Source organism: Bombina bombina, chromosome 2 (assembly GCF_027579735.1).
Source record: "Bombina bombina isolate aBomBom1 chromosome 2, aBomBom1.pri, whole genome shotgun sequence".
Taxonomy (NCBI): Eukaryota; Metazoa; Chordata; class Amphibia; order Anura; family Bombinatoridae; genus Bombina; species Bombina bombina.
The window spans coordinates 830,846,880-830,853,571 of record NC_069500.1 but is presented as its reverse complement, the minus strand read 5'-3'; positions in this window follow the sequence as shown (position 1 = coordinate 830,853,571).

Here is a 6,692-nt window from a genome sequence, read left to right as displayed (position 1 = left end):
GAGCAGTTTCTATTTTAGCAAAGCGCACCACTATCCCGGTTGAGGACAGTTGTGCTTTTTCAGATCCAATGGATAAAAAATTAGAGGGTTACCTTAAGAAAATGTTTATTCAACAAGGTTTCATTTTACAGCCCCTTGCATGCATTGTGCCTGTCACTGCTGCGGTGGCATTCTGGTTTGAGGCCCTGGAAGAGGCCATCCATACAGCTCCATTGACTGAAATCATTTACAAGCTTAGAACACTTAAGCTAGCTAACTCATTTGTTTCTGATGCCATTGTTCATTTGACTAAACTAACGGCTAAGAATTCCGGATTCGCAATCCAGGCGCGTAGGGCGCTATGGCTCAAATCCTGGTCAGCTGATGTGACTTCAAAGTCTAAATTACTCAACATTCCTTTCAAGGGGCAGACCTTATTCGGGCCTGGTTTGAAAGAAATTATTGCTGACATTACTGGAGGTAAGGGTCATACCCTTCCTCAGGACAGGGCCAAATCAAGGGCCAAACAGTCTAATTTTCGTGCCTTTCGAAATTTCAAGGCAGGTGCAGTATCAACTTCCTCTGCTTCAAAACAAGAGGGAACTTTTGCTCAATCCAAGCAGGCCTGGAAATCTAACCAGTCCTGGAACAAGGGCAAGCAGGCCAAAAAGCCTGCTGCTGCCTCCAAGACAGCATGAAGGAACGGCCCCCTATCCGGCAACAGATTTAGTAGGGGGCAGACTTTCTCTCTTCGCCCAGGCGTGGGCAAGAAATGTTCAGGATCCCTGGGCGTTGGAGATCATATCTCAGGGATATCTTCTGGACTTCAAAGCTTCTCCTCCACAAGGGAGATTTCACCTTTCAAGATTATCTGCAAACCAGATAAAGAAAGAGGCATTCCTACGCTGCGTGCAAGACCTCCTAGTAATGGGAGTGATCCATCCAGTTCCGCGGACGGAACAAGGACAGGGTTTTTATTCAAATCTGTTTGTGGTTCCCAAAAGAGGGAACCTTCAGACCAATTTTGGATCTAAAGATCTTAAACAAATTCCTCAGAGTTCCATCATTCAAGATGGAAACTATTCGAACCATCTTACCCATGATCCAAGAGGGTCAGTACATGACCACAGTGGACTTAAAGGATGCCTACCTTCACATTCCGATTCACAAGAATCATCATCGGTTCCTGAGGTTTTCCTTTCTAGACAGGCATTACCAATTTGTAGCTCTTCCCTTCGGGTTGGCTACAGCCCCAAGAATTTTTACAAAGGTTCTGGGCTCACTTCTGGCGGTTCTAACACCGCGAGGCATTGCGGTGGCTCCTTATCTAGACGACATCCTGATACAGGCGTCAAGCTTTCAAATTGCCAAGTCTCATACAGAGATAGTTCTGGCATTTCTGAGGTCACATGGGTGGAAAGTGAACGAAGAAAAGAGTTCTCTATCTCCTCTCACAAGGGTTTCCTTCCTAGGGACTCTTATAGATTCTGTAGAAATGAAAATTTACCTGATGGAGTCCAGGATATCAAAACTTCTAAATGCTTGCCGTGTTCTTCACTCCACTCCGCGCCCTGCGGTGGCTCAGTGCATGGAGGTAATCGGCTTAATGGTAGCGGCGATGGACATAGTGCTATTTGCGCGCCTGCATCTCAGACCGCTGCAACTCTGCATGCTCAGTCAGTGGAATGGGGATTACACAGATTTGTCCCCTCTACTAAATCTGGATCAGGAAACCAGAGATTCTCTTCTCTGGTGGTTATCTTGGGTCCACCTGTCCAAGGGTATGACCTTTCACAGACCAGATTGGACGATTGTAACAACAGATGCCAGCCTTTTAGGTTGGGGTGCAGTCTGGAACTCCCTGAAGGCTCAGGGTTCATGGACTCAGGAGGAGAAACTCCTCCCAATAAATATTCTGGAGTTAAGAGCAATATTCAATGCTCTTCTAGCTTGGCCTCAATTAGCAACACTGAGGTTCATCAGATTTCAGTCGGACAACATCACGACTGTGGCTTACATCAACCATCAAGGGGGAACCAGGAGTTCCCTAGCGATGTTAGAAGTCTCCAAGATAATTCGCTGGGCAGAGACTCACTCTTGCCACCTATCAACAATCCATATCCCAGGTGTAGAGAACTGGGAGGCGGATTTTCTAAGTCGTCAGACTTTTCATCCGGGGGAGTGGGAACTCCATCCGGAGGTGTTTGCTCAATTGGTTCATCGTTGGGGCAAACCAGAACTGGATCTCATGGCGTCTCGCCAGAACGCCAAGCTTCCTTGTTACGGATCCAGGTCCAGGGACCCAGAAGAGACGCTGATAGATGCTCTAGCAGCTCCTTGGTTCTTCAACCTGGCTTATGTGTTTCCACCGTTTCCTCTGCTCCCTCAACTGATTGCCAAAATCAGACAGTAGAGAGCATCGGTGATATGCAGACCTAGTGGACATGTCATCCTTTCCACCATGGACTCTGCCTCTGAGACAAGACCTTCTAATACAAGGTCCTTTCAATCATCCGAATCTAATTTCTCTGAGACTGACTGCATGGAGATTGAACGCTTGATCCTATCAAAGCGTGGCTTCTCCGATTCAGTCATTGATACCTTAATACAGGCACGAAAGCCTGTCACCAGGAAAATCTACCACAAGATATGGCGTAAATATCTTCATTGGTGTGAATCCAAGAATTACTCATAGAGTAGGGTTAGGATTCCTAGGATATTGTCCTTCCTCCAAGAGGGTTTGGACAAAGGATTATCAGCTAGTTCTTTAAAGGGACAGATTTCTGCTCTGTCTATTCTTTTACACAAGCGTCTGGCAGAAGTTCCAGACTTTCATGCATTTTGTCAGGCTTTAGTTAGAATTAAGCCTGTGTTTAAACCTGTTGCTCCTCCATGGAGCTTAAACTTGGTTCTTAAAGTTCTTCAAGGGGTTCCGTTTGAACCCCTTCATTCTATTGATATCAAACTTCTATCATGGAAAGTTCTGTTTCTGATGGCTATTTCCTCGGCTCGAAGAGTCTCTGAGTTATCTGCCTTACATTGTGATTCTCCTTATCTGATCTTTCATTCAGATAAAGTAGTTCTGCGTACAAAACCTGGATTTTTACCCAAGGTGGTTTCTAACAAGAATATCAATCAAGAGATTGTTGTTCCATCATTATGTCCTAATCCTTCTTCAAAGAAGGAAGTCTTTTGCATAATCTAGACGTAGTTTGTGCCTTGAAGTTTTACTTACAAGCTACCAAAGATTTTCGTCAAACATCTAACCTGTTTGTTGTTTGTTCTTGACAGAGGAGAGGTCAAAAGGCCTCGGCAACCTCTCTCTTTCTTTTTGGCTTCGGAGTATAATCCGTTTAGCCTATGAGACTGCTGGACAGCAGCCCCCTGAAAGGATTACAGCTCATTCTACTAGAGCTGTGGCTTCCACCTGGGCCTTTAAAAATGAACAGATTTGCAAGGCTGCGACTTGGTCTTCGCTTCATACCTTTTCCAAATTTTCCAAAAATGACCCTTTTTTTCTGTGGATTGTCAAACTTTGGCAGATGCTTGACTTGCTAGATATATAACAGATCTTGTAAGGGTTAAAATGCCAAATAAGGTTAAAAAAACCCCAAACTTATTTCTTTCCTAAGACATGGAGAGTCCACAACGTCATTCCAATTACTAGTGGGAATGTTTGCTCCTGGCCAGCAGGAAGTGGCAAAGAGCACCGCAGCAAAGCTGTTAATTGTCACTTCCCTTACCCATAACCCCCAGTCATTCTCTTTGCCTCTGCTAATGGAGGATGTGAAGTTTGGTGTCTGAAGATATATTTCCTTTTCTGGGTACTTTTTCCCTGCAAGCAAGGATTTGGATTTAGTTGCGTCCACATCAATCTCTTGAGTAAGAGTAGTGGTGGCTTTTAAGCAGTTAGGAAGTGGTGAGGTGGTCCTTTCTTGGTTTCCTAACACTTTGCTGCCCTAGTTAGTTGCCCTAGTTGGTTACTCTGTTCTTTCTTTTTCTACTGGTCTCTGTGAGGAGTATGTGTCCTTTCACACCTTGTAAGCTGTCGTCTTGCCTGACAGCTGGATTGCAGGTAAGTGCTTTTGTCTTCTAGGTAGAGACTTGCACTTAAAGAAGATTTTGCTGCATCTTTTATTTGGGACACCTGACATCCTTTGTAAAAGATATTTCTCTTGTAAGGTGTATCCAGTCCACGGATTCATCCATTACTTGTGGGATATTCTCCTTCCCAACAGGAAGCTGCTAGAGGATCACCCACAGCAAAGCTGTCTATATAGCTCCTCCTCTTCAATCAAAAGTTTATTTTCAAATGGTACCGGAGTTGTAGTATTTTAGCCTCAGACAGAAAGTTGAAGAAGAGTCTGCCTGTGGTCTTTGATGATCTTAGCAGGTTGTAACTAAGATCCATTGCTGTTCTCACACATAACTGAAGAGATGGGTAACTTCAGCTGGGGGAATAGCGTGCAGGGTCTCTTGCTCTGAGGTATGTGCAGTTTTAAATTTTTCTAGAAAAATGATAAGCTAGAAAATGCTGACAATACCGGATTTAATTAAGGTAAGCCTGATTACAGTGATTTAATAACGACTGGTATGATGCTTGCTGTAAAGGGTAATATTTTTATTATTTACTCACATAACTGAATAGATATAACGTTTGCTTGAGGTGTATAAACGTTTATTTCATATTGGTGATAAAGCTTTATTCTGGGGCCCAGTTTTTCCACATGGCTGACTAGATTTTGCCTAGGGATAGTTTTTTAAGGCCCTCTCACTGTGAGTACAGGTTGGGAGGGGCCTATTTTCCATTAGTTTTTGCAGCTTGAGACACCCAGCTTCCCTGAAGAAGTCCACTGAACATATAGGACCTCTCTAAGGGGTTTTTGTGCCTTCCAAAGTCGTCGTATGGGCAGGTAGGGCCACAGTAGAGCTGTGGCAGTTTGCTGTGACTGTTTAAAAACGTTTATATCGTTTTTTTTTATCCGGTTTTTGAAACTAAGGGGTTAATCATCCATTTGCAAGTGGGTGCAATGCTCTTTCAGCCTATTATACACACTGTAAAAATTTCGTAAGATTTACTGCTTTTTTCACTGTTTTAGCAGTTTCTTTTCTCTTAAAGGCACAGTACAGTTTTTTTTTTTGCTGGTTCACAGTTATTAGTGTTTTCCAAGCTTGCTTGTCTCATTACTAGTCTGTTTAAACATGTCTGACATAGAGGAAACTCATTGTTCATTAAGTTTAGAAGCCATTGTGGAACCCCCTCTTAGAATGTGTACCAAATGCACTGATTTTACTATAGATTGCAAAGACCATATTCTGGCTTTAAAAAATTTATCACCAGAAGAAATTGACAAGGAGAAAGTTATGCCGTCTAACTCTCCCCACGTGTCAGATCCTATAAATCCCGCTCAGGGGACGCCAAGTACATCTAGCGCGCCCATTGCGTATACCTTGCAAGACATGGCGGCAGTTATGAATCATACCCTTACAGAGGTATTATCTAAACTGCCAGGATTGCAAGGAAAGCGAGACAGCTCTGGGACTAGAATAAATACAGAGCTCTCTGACGCTTTAGTAGCTATCTCTGATACACCCTCACAATATAATGATGCTGAAGCAGGGGAGCTTCAATCTGTGGGTGATTTTTCTGATTCAGGGAAGATACTTCAATCTGATTCTGATATGTCTACATTTAAATTTAAGCTTGAACATCTCCGCGTATTGCTCAGGGAGGTTTTAGCAACTCTTGACGACTGTGACACTATTGTAGTCCCAGAGAAATTACGTAGATTGGATAAATACTATGCAGTACCTACTTACACTGATGTTTTTCCAATCCCTAAAAGTTTTCTGAAATTATTACTAAGGAATGGGATAGACCAGGTGTACCGTTCTCTCCCCCTCCTGTTTTTAAAAAGATGTTTCCTATAGACGCCGCTACACGGGACTTATGGCAGACGGTCCCTAAGGTGGAGGGAGCAGTTTCTACTCTAGCTAAGCGTACCACTATCCCTGTTGAGGACAGTTGTGCTTTTCTAGATCCAATGGATAAAAAATTAGAGGGTTACCTTAAGAAAATTTTTATTCAACAAGGTTTAATTCTCCAGCCTCTTGCATGCATTGCCCCAGTCACTGCTTCCGCGGCTTTCTGGTTTGAGTCCCTAGAGGAGGCTCTACAGGTTGAAACCCCGTTTGAAGATATTATTGACAAGCTTAGGGCCCTTAAGCTAGCCAATGCATTTGTTTCTGACGCCGTTGTTCATTTAACCAAGCTAACGGCTAAAAATTCAGGTTTTGCTATTCAGGCGCGTAGGGCGCTATGGCTTAAATCCTGGTCAGCTGACGTGACTTCAAAGTCTAAACTCCTCAACATTCCCTTCAAAGGACAGATCCTATTCGGGCCTGGACTGAAGGAGATCATTTCTGACATCACTGGAGGAAAAGGCCACGCCCTTCCTCAAGACAGGTCCAACAAATTAGGGACCAAACAGTCTATTTCTCGGCCCTTTCGAAACTTCAAGAGTGGCGCAGCTTCAACTTCCTCTAATACAAGACAATAGGGAACTTTTGCCCAGTCTAAGCCGGTCTGGAGACCTAACCAGGCTTGGAACAAGGGGAAACAGGCCAAGAAGCCTGCTGCTGCCTCTAAGACAGCATGAAGGAGCAGCCCCCGATCCGGAAACAGATCTAGTAGGGGGCAGACTCTCTCTCTT